The sequence below is a fragment of the Phyllostomus hastatus genome, unplaced genomic scaffold (assembly GCF_019186645.2).
Source record: "Phyllostomus hastatus isolate PE091 unplaced genomic scaffold, TTU_PhHast_1.1 phas_scaffold_585, whole genome shotgun sequence".
NCBI lineage: Eukaryota > Metazoa > Chordata > Mammalia > Chiroptera > Phyllostomidae > Phyllostomus > Phyllostomus hastatus.
This window is the reverse complement of record NW_025334037.1, coordinates 17,880,929-17,894,852: the sequence shown is the minus strand read 5'-3', so window position 1 is coordinate 17,894,852 and position 13,924 is coordinate 17,880,929.

The following is a 13,924-nucleotide window of genomic DNA, read 5'->3' as shown; positions in this document are numbered from 1 at the left end:
GTCCAGGAGGGTGTAGGCACCAAGGCAGTTCTGCCCATTGTACTGATGAAGAACCTGCTGAAAGCCTTGCCAAGGCCACGACCCCTCTGGCAGACCTCAGGCAGGAATGAGCTTGGTTTGGTTTGTGTCAGGATTTCCTCGCCCAAGCCATGCAGTCTTTCATCCCCACCTGCCGTTTATGGGCAAATCTGGCCTATACATCTTCCTTTTGGGCTGAAAATCTGGGCAGGACACTGTGGAGAGCAGTGAACCAACACAGTGAGAACAGAACAACCATTTTCTTCTGAATCTGGAAGACAAGAAAATACAGCAAAGGAAAATCATCTCATCCAACCTCTAGATCGTGGGGTGCTGGCACCCAGCAACAGGCTAAAAGTGGCGGGTGGCATCATTGTTAATATTCTGAAAATGCCCAGCCTCAGCGTTTCCCCCTGCCATACCTGTGCTGGTGTGGTGGTAGCTGGAATAGCTACAGGTGATGTCTAGACAAGCAAGTTTAAGACAGCCTCCTTGTAGGGTTCCCACAGGTCACAGAATGCCATGGGGTGTGGGGGTGCCAGGTGAGGTCCTGAGAGCTCCAGAGTGGCATGGAGACATATGGGACCCCAGAGCGCTCCCCACATTTCCCACAGCCCCAGTGTGGCATGAAGGTGACTGACAAAGAACCAAACCAGGAGAGCTCTTGAGGTCAAATGAGAAGCTTGCAGAAGTGACTAAGATCATGATTGTCATGTAGCAGGATGAGAGCTGAAAGTAAAAAAAAAATTAAGTTCATTTGCAGGAAAATAATGTTCTGTTTCACATTCACCTAAGTTTGTGCTCATCAAGGTTCCATTTACCTTCTTTCTTACAGCAGCGCCCTCTGATCCACGCTGGCATTCTGTGCCACATGCCTTCAGTGACAATTATAATAAAAAGGGTCCTGAGAGAAGGAGACTCAGGGGAAAATGAAGAGGGAGAGGGACATTTTATCATTTGCTAAGTTATGAGAACTATTAAACATATATTTAATGTTTTTAATGCATAGGCTATAAAATAAGATATAAAGAAGATCATGTGTGATAGGGTTTGTTTCTGAGTCATAATAACAGTGGTTGGTTAACCCGAGTGATTTATACGTACCACATGCTGTATGTGCGTATCCCATGTCAATAAACCGTCACGCTATCTCCTCCACAGGCTGAAGCACTGATGTTCTGAAACACTGAAGAAACCGAAGCAGCCTACCTGGGAGCCAAACCCCAGCGTTGGGTGGGAATTCAGCAGGAACCCAAGCAGTGTGGCTGCAGGACGTAGGTTCTTGGCCACCTCGCTCTAGGGCCTCTGTTGCTTTAACAGTGACCAATCAGTGGCCCAGATCTTGCAAGCTCACTCCAGGCCTCCTCCACCCTGGATAGTTCAGCAAAGACTCCCTCCCTCTCAGCGACTTTGAAAGGGAAGACCCACCTTTAGGAAACTGCTCTGGCCCAGCTCCGGGTGAGGCCTGAGTTTGCTTTAACAAAAAAAAAATGTTTGTTTCATGAAGACAAGTGCCAGTGGCTGTCACAGAAGGCAAGAGGCTAACTAAACTGCAAGGGGTCAGACAGGGTCACACCAACCTCGACACTCTGCTCAGAGTCGAGTGAAAACACAAAATACACTTGAGTATCAATGGGGGACACAGTTCAGTCCTTCTCTAAATAAACCACAGCGGGAAAGTGTGTCCAAGTTCATTTGTTTTTAGATGGGGTATGAGAAGGAAGTACAGACACAGCCCACTGGGTCAGGGCTGTGTCTTTGCTCTCTGACTTGACATTCAGAATCGGTGTAAGTAACCTGAGTGCATGAAGTCAATGAATGGACTCAATTCTCATTGCTAATAAATGAACATCAGATATTTAAGGCCTGCTGATGGATGCACGTCTGAGTTACTCAGCCCGAGGCCCAAGCATGAATACAGTACTGTGTGTCCCTGCTGCCACCTCGCTGAACGGTCTCACCTGCTGCCGGGCACAGGGGAAGGGACCTGATGTGCCTCTGGGTTATTGTTGGACACCAAGTGGTCTGGCTCTGGGTCAAAACAAATTTGGCCCTTTACAGTCTCTAAGGGTTGGGGCGAGCCCTGGAAAACAATGGCGAGATCATAATAGGTCTTTTATGACTTTCTGTTCTCAGACGACATTGAGCCTGGCGTTCACAGGCGCTGACCTCAGAAGTGCCATCTCAGAAGCAGCCTGGGGCTGCAGAGAGGCTGGGCTATAAATGGAGGCTGTGCAGCTGTGAGGGGAGCTATTTTGGGATCCCGGGGGACCTCATTTGTACTTCAGGTTAGGAGGCTTCCAAATAGAGGAGCAGCCTTCTGTGGGTGGTGGGGAAAGACCAGACATAGCCCTGCTGCCCCCCACCCTCCTTTCCTCTTGGCACCTCAGGCCCCATCCCCTCTTCGTTGGCACAGGTGCTGGAGCTCTGTGGGAAGGGAGAAAAAGGAGCGAGTTGTCTCCCAGCCCAGAGTGTTTGGGGAAATCGCTTCCTCTGCTGTGCTGCAGAGAAGACAGTCTGACCTTTGCAGGGGGGAGGATGTGCCATGGCTTGAGGCTCTAGCTGCCTTTTGCATCCACTTCAGTGGTTTTCAAATAGGAAGTAACCTGAGAGCTGAGGTGAGAAAACAGGGCGTCGGACTCATCTTCACAGCTCAGTCCAGCCCACTCTGAGCGGCAAAGAGTCAGGTTCCTTCTCCACCGTGGCCCCTGCGCCCCAGGCCTACGCTGGTGCCCAGTGAGCACTACAGTTCTGAAGGGTGGCTCTTCTTTCCCTCCCCTTCTAACTGGCTTGAAATCACCTCATCGGTCATGTTAGGTTAAAAGAAATGGTAAATTAATGGTGTCTGCTCCCTTGGGCACACACTTACTGGATTACATTGATGGCTGCCATCTTGAAAACAGACCATGGATCCAATGGGCTAGCTTCCATTGCTTAAGCATGTGCACTTCCGAGCACGCAGACCTGGGTCGTGCATTGCTACACCTAGCTGTGTGGCCTTTTGCAAGTCTTTTCTTCTCCCTGGGACTCAGGCACTCACTTGCAAAATGGGGACAATTAATCATCTTATCCATCTCATGGGGTCCCTGTGAGAATTTAATGTGGCAAAATACTCAGTACCACGTACAACACATGGTCAGTGCTCCAAAAAAATGTAATACATTTTTGTAATGTATTCAGTATTACATTTTTGTAATGGATATATGTTATCTCCATTCTTATTAAGGGATGGAAAGAGAGACGTGGTTTGGATCCAAACTCTTGAGGTTTGGAGTGGCATAGGACCCTAGTTTGGACTTACCTTGCCATTGTTGAAGGACCCCTCCTGAGCTGAGGAAAAGGAGAGTGATGAGGTGGGAAGGAAGGAGCAAGGAAGTAGTCACACTTTTGCTGCCTTCTAATCAGGCCTCAGGCTGGTGGTGGCTGACTGAGCCCAGAGGAGCTCCTGATACTGAGCGCCTGTGTTCAGGTTGCAGCTTGTGAACAAACCTCTCAGCCATCCAAGAGAATTTTATCACTACAGCTACAAGAGTCCATATCCACCCTGGCTGGTGTAGCTCAGTGGATTGAGCGCGGGCTGCAAACCAAAGTGTCGCAGGTTTGATTCCCAGTCAAGACACATGCCTGGGTTGCAGGCTATGACCCCCAGCAACTGCACATTAATATTTCTCTCTCTCTCCCTTTTTCTCCCTCCCTTCCCTCTCTAAAAAATAAATAAATAAATAAATATTTTTTAAAAAAGAGTCCATACCCTCCATCCCCTCTCCTTCCACCTGGGGAAATAAGGCTCAGAGGGGTAAAAGGACTTACCCAAGGTCACACCACTTGAGAACCTACACAGAGAACTGGGTGCCTCCACTCTAACTGAGAATTGTGTAAGCACTGCAAACCCAGACAGTATTGTCAGACTGAATTTTTAGAAATGTCCCAAGTTGAGTCAAGTGGCTTTGTGGTGTTGTTTTTAGGTACTATCGGTTTGAATGTTGTCAAGTGAAGCATTTGACTTCTCATGGAAAATGTAGTACATGATGGTCTGGATTTTATTGTTCCCTGAAAAGAAATCTTGTTAGTGGATGGATGGGAGAGAACATGCTCCCAGTCCCATTAAAAAGACCCACAAAACTATTTAGGAAGCAGCAGGCCTAAAAGCTTCCCCAGAGCCCCAAAGAGATTCAATAAAAAACTCTCCAGCTGACCTCACTAGCCACTCTCAAAAGCCCAGGATGAGCAAATGAGCCATGAAGAGGTTCTCTGTTGTAGAAATTTTTGGTAAACAAGAGCGTTGACATCATGCAAGTATCAAGATCCACATGCTCGACATTGGAAACTTCCCCAAATTCTAGTTGCTTTTAAGCAAGTGTAGAACTATGTACCTCTCAAAGGATGTCTCGATTCTCAAAGGAGCCCAGCTCATCCTCAAGGCCTCGGTCTTTCCAAACGTCATATCAAGAACCTGTCTGCATCCCCTCAGTAAAGGCAGATATTGAAACCGTGATCTGTCATGTTATTTGATGTCCCTTACAAAGAGTGTGACCCTGTAATATATCATGCAAACTGATACACTTTGAGTGTAAAAGTGAGCACTATTAACAAGTTCCCTGAATTGGATGTCAAGGGTATGAGAGAAAAACCTAGGATGATTCTGGGGTATGAGGGCCTGAACAACTAAGAGGATAGAAGTGCATTCCCTGCATGGGAAAGATAGGAAAGATTTTGGATGGAGCAAGTGGGAAAGGGAAGAACTGTGACAGTCAGGAATTCCATCTGGGATCTGAGAAGTCTGAGATGGCTATAAGATGGAGCTGTCCAGCAGGCCACTGCACAGGGGATTCAGGCCAGAGAGACGCATTTCAGAATCAGCAGCACGTGAATGCTATGTAAAGCCACGGGAAGGATGCCCCTCCCCAGGTGTCCCAGACCACCTCTTGCACCTAGAAGCAATGCAAAAAGGCTTTTGCAGGTCAAATTTTTGTTTCTGGCCAAAATAAATCAGAATGCTCATCCTTCAAGGCCCATCACCAATCTTAATTTTTTATGAAGTCTTTCCTAATTACTGCAGTCCCTAAGGGACCTTCTTAATTTATATAATTGTCTGCCTCACTGATTCATCAATTAACAACTATCTATTGAGCAAATTCTGTGTGCAAAGCCCAGTGCTGGGTGCTGTGGGGCATGTGAAACAAGAACACGTGGTTCCTACACTCAGGAAGCTGACGTCCAGCTGAGCAAACAGAACAAATATTACTCAGAGCCCTGAAGGACATCAGGTTCTTTAAGGGGTCAGAGTCAGTGACACGGAGAGAGCGCCCCTTGAGTTAAGTCTCAAATTAAAAAGGCAGATTCTAGGGACACATTTTTGGAAAATCTGAGAGAGTGGTCTTTCTCCTAAAAGTATTCTAGTTCTAAAAATCTGTATTTCATCCTGGTGTGACTCAGTGGATTGGGTGCCGCCCTGTGAACTAAAGGGTCGCTGGTTCGATTTCCAGTCAGGGCACATGCTTGGGTTGTGGTCCAGGTCCCCAGCAGGGTGTGTGAGAGAGGCAACCACACAATCATGTTTCTCTCCCTCCCTTCTCTTCTCTAAAAACAAACAAACAAACAAACAAACAAACAAAATCTTTTATAAAAGGTCTGTATTTCTATAAATATTAAGAAACTGAATTTTCCTCCAGAGAAGGAAGAGTAGGGTGGGGTGGAGCACACTTTGGAAGTGGCAACCCAGGTATAAAGAGAAGATGGGTGCAATGTCTTGGAGGCAAGAGCAAACATGGGTGGGAGAGGAGCTGATGAAAGACAAGGTCCGGGGAGATGTTTCAGGTGGCGAGCTGCAGAAAGGAACATCAGAACCCAGCTTGTTCAATGTCATAGGGATTAGGGTGGCATGATGACAGTTGTGTTATGGGGGTAAACTGCCAGAGGGGGTGGGCAAAAAGTAGGGGTGAAGTTTTTGTCATTTTCCAGACATGAGGTAATAAAGACTTGACCAAAAGAATTGATTACAGAGGAAGTCTAACTACAGAATAGGAGAACTTTCAAAGGAAAGAAAGGACAGTGTGACAATGGAGGAGAATAGGAGCCAAGAAAGAGAAGCGTGACACAAAGACTCCACTGCTGAGAGGAGAAGAGTAGTCATGGGGTGGGGAGGCACTAACTGGTAGGGGCATGAGGATGGCACTGATAGAGAAGAGCTCAGTTAGAGTGGATCAGTTGTAGTATGAGTGGAACATCTAAGAGCAGGAGAGGGTCAAGGTCAGACATGGAGAAGCGGGAGTCAGCCATGTGAAGCCATGTTGAAGTCATGGGGCAGGATATGCCCAAGGGGGACTGGATAGCTCATGCTTAGGAATTAGTGATCTCTGCCCATCTGCTTGTTTCATTTCCCCACCTAGGTGCTTGACATACTTCCTGCTTGTGTCCTCCCAGCCTGCCGGGAGGCAAAATAACATAGCAATTAAACACATAGGGTCTGGTATCAGACTTCCTCCATAGGAGACCTGTTTCTCCCCAGCACTGGCTCTAACTGTGTGACCCTGGCAAGTTACTTAACCTCTATAAGCTGGAGTTTTTTCATCTGTGAAATGGGGGAGACAACAGTAGTTGCCTCAGAGTTGTGAGGATTAAAATAGACTTGGCACATGAAACGTATTCAATTAATTGCCATTACTACACATGGTCATATCTCAATAAATATTCACTGATAGCAATGAAAGTAAAGCCCGTGGAACTAATATTTAAAACCATGCAATCCCCTAAGCCAGTTCATCAAAGGGAAAGTTAAGGGAGAGAATGAACACCTATTGACCTGCTATACACCAGACACTTTGCTAAATGCTCTGTTGACCCTGACAACAACCCCAGAAGGTAGCTTTTATTCCCATTTTATAGACTAGGAAATAGTGGCTTATAAAAGTCGACAAGCTTGCCCAAGGTCATATAGCTAATAAATGGTGCCTATTTTTATGCAATTGTATATTCTAAAAAGATACATTCCAAATTATCTTTCTATTTTATTTAGCTCTGTATTGTTCAAAAATTTCAACAAATACCTCATGCTCTTATAATCAGCAAAAAAAATAGTATTTCCATTTTGGTGGTGGAAGGGACATAGTGAGTGGAGCTGGGCAATCTCGGGCAGTTATGCAGAAATGAAGGGCCTCAAGGCTCCATTGCAGAACAGGAGGCCTGTGCTGTCTTGTTGCCCTGAGCCCCAGGGAAAAGAGTAAACTCTGTGCCGCAATGAGAACTTAAGAAATCAGGAGGGAAAAGACAATACAGGAAGATGGGTGAGCGTGTAATGCATTTGAAAGAGATTTCCATCTAAGATTGTTAAAATAATAGAAAAGTTTTCATGCTTAAAAGGATAAACTTCCTTAATCTGTCACATACTCTTAATCCCTAGATGAGATGTCTCTGCTCTTGCACAGTGTACACAACTTCCCTATATGTTGGTCCCTTGAGTCTCAGACAAGGCACAAACATGATTAATTCTGTAACACCAATGTATGTTAAACCAAAAATGAAGAAGGACTCTAGAGTCTATATTAACTCTGAGGTCAAAAGCTGTTCTTATCACATCAATTAATAACCTCCTGAAAAAAAGTATGAGAGAAAATCCACTGATGAGGGGAAAACCATCTCTGTACCAGGGCTGCTTCAATTAACTGAATTCTGCTTTTAAAATAGAATCTCTGGTCAGTACCACATTACTTGTGAATTTTGAATCTAGTAATAATGGCAGATATGTCAGATATGTTAGAGGAGGTTACTTCATTTTTAAATAATTTTTAAATTTCTGTGCTATGTTTGAAAGAAGAAGATTCATCTTTTACATGAATAAGAGAGGTTTGCCCAGGGAAAGCAAAGTGGTCTGCTGGAGAGCAAGATGAGGTGACTTCAATGCAATCTTGACCAGGAAGGAAGGAGGGAAGGAAGGAAGGAAGGAAGGAAGGAAGGAAGGAAGGAAGGAAGGAAGGAAGGAAGAAAAGAATCTTTATGAATGTTTATATTTTATATATTTCCTTCTAAAAAAGTTTGTTTCTGGTGGGTACATGAAAATGTAACTTAAGTCAACCAGTGAGAATTCTGGCCAAGATGGAGGCATAGGTAGAAATGCTTTGCTTCCTCGCACAACAAAAAAAGGATAACAACTAATTTAAAAGCAATAAACAACCACAAGTGCCAGAAAACCAAATTGCATGGAACTCCCACAACCAAGGAGTTAAAGAAACATTCATCCAGACTGGTAGGAGAGGAGGAGAAGGGGGAGGGCAGCCAGATGAAGAGGACACCAGGCAAGGCAGTGGGACCATGCAGGCGAGGCGGGGCTGACTGAATGAGCAAGTAAAAACTCAGAGTCTCTAGATGTAAACTACTGTGGGGGTTGCCATGGTGGGAGAAACTCCCAGTCTCACAGGAGGGTTCATTGGAAAGTGGAGCTAGAGCAGAGCAAGCAAGTGGAACTTTTCCCTCTCAGACCCTTCCTACCAGACAGGACCACAATGCAGCAAGGAGGGTTGCCCTGCCCAGGTGAATACCTGAGGCTCCATGCCCTACAATATAACAGGTGCACTGAGACAAAGAAATATGGCCCAAATGAAAGAACAAATCTAAATTCCAGAAAAAGAGCTAAGCGACCAGGAAAGAGACAACCTATCTGAGCAAAGTTCAAAACACTGGTAATCAGGATGCTCACAGAATTGATTGAGTTTGGCTGCAAAATGAATGAGGAAATGAAGGCTACCCAAAGTAAAATAAAGCAAAATACACAGAAAACCAAGAGTGAAAGGAAGGAAACCTGGACTCAAATCAATGATTTGGAACAAAAAAAAAAAGAAATAAACATTCAATCAGAAAAGAATGAAAAAACAACAATTCAAAAAAAAATGAGGAGAGGCTTAGGAACCTATGGGACAACTTTAAGTACTCCAGCATCCAAATCATAGGGGTACCAGAAGGAGAAGAACAAGAGCAAGAAATTGAAAATGTATTTGAACAAATAATGAAGGAAAACTTCCCCAATCTGGCAAAGGAAATAGACTTCCAGGAATTCCAGGAAGCCCAGAGAGTCCTAAAGAAGTTGAACCCAAGGAGGAACACACCAAGGCACATCATAATTACATTAGCCAAGATTAAAGATAAGGAGAGAATCTTAAAAGTAGCAAGAGGAAAGGAGAGAGTTACCTACAAAGGAGTACCCCTAAGACTATCAGTTGATTTCTCAAAAGAAGCCTTTTAGGTAAGTAGGGGCTGAAAATAAGTATCTGAAGTCATGAAAGGCAAGGACCTACATCCATGATTACTCTATCCAGCAAAGCTATCATTTAGAATGGAAGGGCAGATAAAGTGCTTCCCAGATAAGGTCAAGTTAAAGGAGTTTATCATTACAAAGCCCTTATTATATGAAATGTTAAAGGGACTTATCTAAGAAATAAAAGAAGATCTAAAATATAACAGTAAAATGACAGCCAACTTACAACTATCAACAACTGAACCTAAAAGACAGAAACAAAAACTAAGCAAACAACTAGAACAGAAAGAGAACCAAAATAATGGAGGCCACATGGAATGTCATCAGCAGGGAGGGGGAAGGGAAGAATGGGGGGCAGAAAGGTACAGGGAATAAAAAGCATAATTGGTAGGCATAAAATAGATGGGGGAAGGTTAAGAATAGTATAGGAAACAGAGAAGCCAAATAACTTATATGTATAACCCATGGACATGAACTAAGGGAAAGAAGAATGCTGGGGGAGGGGGTGTGGAGCAGAGTGGGGAATTAAGGGGGAGAAAAAAATTGGGAAAACTATGATAGCATAATCAATAAAATATACTTTAAAAAGGCAACCAGTAATTAATTTCTGAACATTTATAGTGTTCCATGTACATAAAAATGAAGAGCATAGTCTCTCTTCTCAAGGAGGTCATAACTGATAGTGATAAATTCTATCCACACCCCCCCCACACACACACACACAGTACATCAAGATAAAGATGGGGCAGACATTAATTCTTTTGTGGACCAAAATGAAGAACTTAGTAGGTCAAAGAAAAACTACCAAGAGTGCCTTGGACTGAAGGTGTCCCAGCATACCAATGATCAATTTAGCATTCGTTTGCATCTTGCTCCCCATAAGCCTCTTGAGTGAAGAAATTAGTTCTGCTATTCCTAACTTTGCTTTAAGAACCTGCTTGCTATTCTTAGCTTTCAAGCAAAGTCTGGTGGGAAAGCAAAGGAAATTCTGGACCTTAAGAACAGATTGAACAATTTAAAAAAAGACCATATTCAAGCATTTTTTTCCTCAGAAGTTGGACAAATTTTAAAACTTATGACTTGAGTAAAAAGAGGCAAGATGTAAAAATAGCTTCTTCCCCTGGCTGGCATAGCTCAGTGGATTGAGCGTGGGCTGCGAACCAAAGTGTCGCAGGTTCGATTCCCAGTAACGGAACATGCTTGGGTTGCAGGCCATGGCCCCAAGCAACCACACGTTGATCTTTCTCTCTTTCTCTCTTTCTCCCTTCCTTCCCTCTCTAAAAATAAATTTTTTAAAAAATAGCTTCTTCCCTGCAATAGGAAACTGATGTTACTTGGTAGATATGAAAAGGAAAGGTATAACAATTCCCACCCCATCCCACCTTGATCTCTACTCCCTTCAAAGAAATATTGTCACCCATCAAGTGTAGGATCCCCTAAGATATGGGGATGAAAGAGACAGGTTATATTTTGCACACTTAGCATACTCTGCATCCTGCTACTTCTCTCGGGTTCCACCCCTACCTCAATGTAGTTGGCCAAGTCAGGGACCATGAAGTTTTCACGAGTTGGCTGACCATCTCCCAGGTCACCAACAATTCAATCTGGATAACATGCCCAGGTTGCTCATAGGGTCACCAGGGAGACATGAGTGAGGGAGCTCTCCTTCCTCGATCCTTGTCTCCTCGTAAGAGAAGAATTCAGACGAGAGATAACATGCATAGTGGAAATGAGATAGCAAGTTTATTTATGAAATACACTTGAGCACAAAGCTGCAAGCAGGCACCTAGCTAGTGTGCCCTGACTATTGGAAATTTTAGGGGTTTTATGCTTGTAATCAGCTTTTAGTTTGCCCCTCCTCCTCCCCTTTCCAGACCTTGGGCTTAATACACAGTTTCAAGGGCTTTCTTTCCCAGATAGTGGAAATGATACATACAGAATTCCAAGGGCTCCCCTCCTCCTGTGTGATCATGGTTTCACCTGCAGTCTTTGGAACACTTGGCAGTCTTATCAGACCAGGCTCAGGACTGCTGAGTTAAGCGGTAAGCCATGTCTCCCCTTTGTTTCCAGCCTCCTGTTCTAAGTTCTCATTAGGCCTCCTTCATTTCCCCTCCAGCTTCTCTTTCCCAACAATATGATCATTATGTTGGTCTTAAAGATCAGTCCACAGTGTCTTAGGTGACCAGAGAGCTCCCTGACTTGATGGTAATGACCCCAATGATGTGAGTTACTGTTTTCCTTGAAAACCGGCAAGTTCCTCAGTCTCCCACAGTCTGTCAATATGACCAATGGGTTCTTCCTTGCTACCTTTGACTACATTCAAAACTGCACATCTCAGGCCCCTGAGTTAAATACCTTCGGTCTTCCCCAGTGAAGGAACCACTGATTTCTCCAATGCTAACTCGCTCCTGGTCTTTTTGTCCCACATGCTGCCTTGGAGGCATTTAGATAATAGTTGTCCTTATTCAACCAGAGAAAAGGATTAAAATACAACAAAACAAAACCTTAGAAGAAGGTTTGACCTTTTCATGTGACTTCTTAGTTACCAACTTCTCCTCTGCCTCCAGTGAAGGGGAGATGTGTTTCTTTATCAGCTCCTTATACAGTCCTCTATTGTCTGTATGTGTCTGGTAAATTGGGCCTCTTCCTTGAGCTCTGGTAAGAAGCCAACTGCTTCAAGAAGGACAGATTCCACCAAAATGGTAGACACAAACATCACTGTGTGGCTGAGTCCACGCTGGATTATATTCCTGGAAACAGTCTCTTTAGAGTTTCTCTCTTCATTCATGAGTGATTTTTTTAACCACACCTTTCATATTATCAGTTTACAAGGCCCATACTCCACGTCTCCAGGAAACATTTTCTGGTTGTTCCAGAGAAAAGGCATGGACAGCTCCATGAAGAATAGACAGCTCTCCACATGGTGGCTTCCAAAGAAACCTGCCAGGCCTCAAGCACTCATTAGTGGTGAATCCAGGGTCACAGTAATTTGGGAGTCAGGTGGCAGCCAGCTATCAACCAGAAAGTCTCTGCAGGACCAACTTTTCATATGCAGAACAAGGGCCCAATCCTGAGAATTGAGGTGAGGTCCACCTCAATTTTGTGGCAAGAATAAAACAAGGATAGTGGGAGTGAAAATAAAAGTGTATCCCTACACATAGAAGCCCACAGAAGTGGAGTTATACTTTATGAAGTAACTCAAGCCAAGAGATCATCGTAGGGTAGGATACACATAGGATCCTGAGTTCAGTTAGCATAAATCATTATCCAAAGAGCAATACAGGAGTCCAGAGACCAGCCACAGGCTAAAGAAGACAAGGGCTCGGGAGTCTGGGTTCAGGTCCTAACACTACCTCTTACCAGCTTCTAGCATCTATAGATCTAAGCCATAGCATTCATAACTGCAAAACAGAGATAATAATGCAAGCTGCTTTCCTGGGTTGTTCTAAGGTTTTAATGAAATGATAGATAAAAGGCGCTTTTCTTCATGCTTAGCATGCATTAAACATTCAATTCAAGTTAGCTACTACTATTTTTCTACCCCATAGCATTGTACCTGGCACACAGGATATGTTCAATAACCATGTATGATTGGTAGTGGCTAAATGGATCCTGGGCCTCAGATAGAAACTAACACCAAACCTTACCAAAAAGGAAGAATGAGGCAACTATCAGTAAATGAATGGATCAAAAAACTGTGATACATTTACACAATGGAATACTACACAGCAGAAAGAAAGAAGAAGCTCCTACCCTTTCTGACAGCATGGATGGAACTGGAGAGCATTATGCTAAGTGAAATAAGCCAGGCAGTGAGGGACAAATTCCATATGATCTCACCTATAAGTGGAACCTAGTCAACAAAACAAACAAGCAAGCAAAATATAACCAGAGACATTGAAATTAAGAACAAACTGACAGTACCCAGTGGGGAGACAGGAGGGGATAAATGTGGGGAAAGCGGGAAGGGTTTTCATGAACAAATAAAGGACCCATGGGCAAAACCAAGAGAGGGGTAGAATCAAGGGAGGGAAGTGGGGATGGCTGGGGTGGGGGGAGTGGTGGGGGGTAAATACAGAACAACAATAAAATAATTTAAAAAAAAGAATGAGGGGGCTAGCTGGAGTAGTCTAAATTTATCTTGCTCTGGTCTAGTTCTATGTGGGAACATGAGCAAAGAAGAGGATGGCAGTGGTTATGGCAAAGGCAGGGGAAATGGGGCAGGAGAGCATTTCTGACAAAACCTACTTGCTTCGAAGCTGCCACAAAGATGGTTTTGGTTCTTAGAGTGTAGCCGAGGGGTTTGGGGGTGGGAAGAGAGGTATGCACGATGAGGCTGGACAAAGAAGCCTGGCATCGAATAGAGAAAATGCTGCACAAATGAAAGGAAAGAATGCGGCAAGAAGGTGTGTCCACCTGTATTTTTATAATAAAAAGAATATTGATTGCAACCATTAAGGAATGTCTCCTCAGATCAGATTCTGACCTAAAACCGGGGTTCTCCACCTAGGGTCTCTAAACTTCTGGGCACTTCATGAGAAAGCCTCAAGGGACCCATGGACCATCCAAAATCGTATGCACAATTCTGTGCGTTGTCATGATCTTTTCATGAGAGGAAGCAGAACGAAGTGGAGCTCAGAGCTGTTATCAGATTCTCTA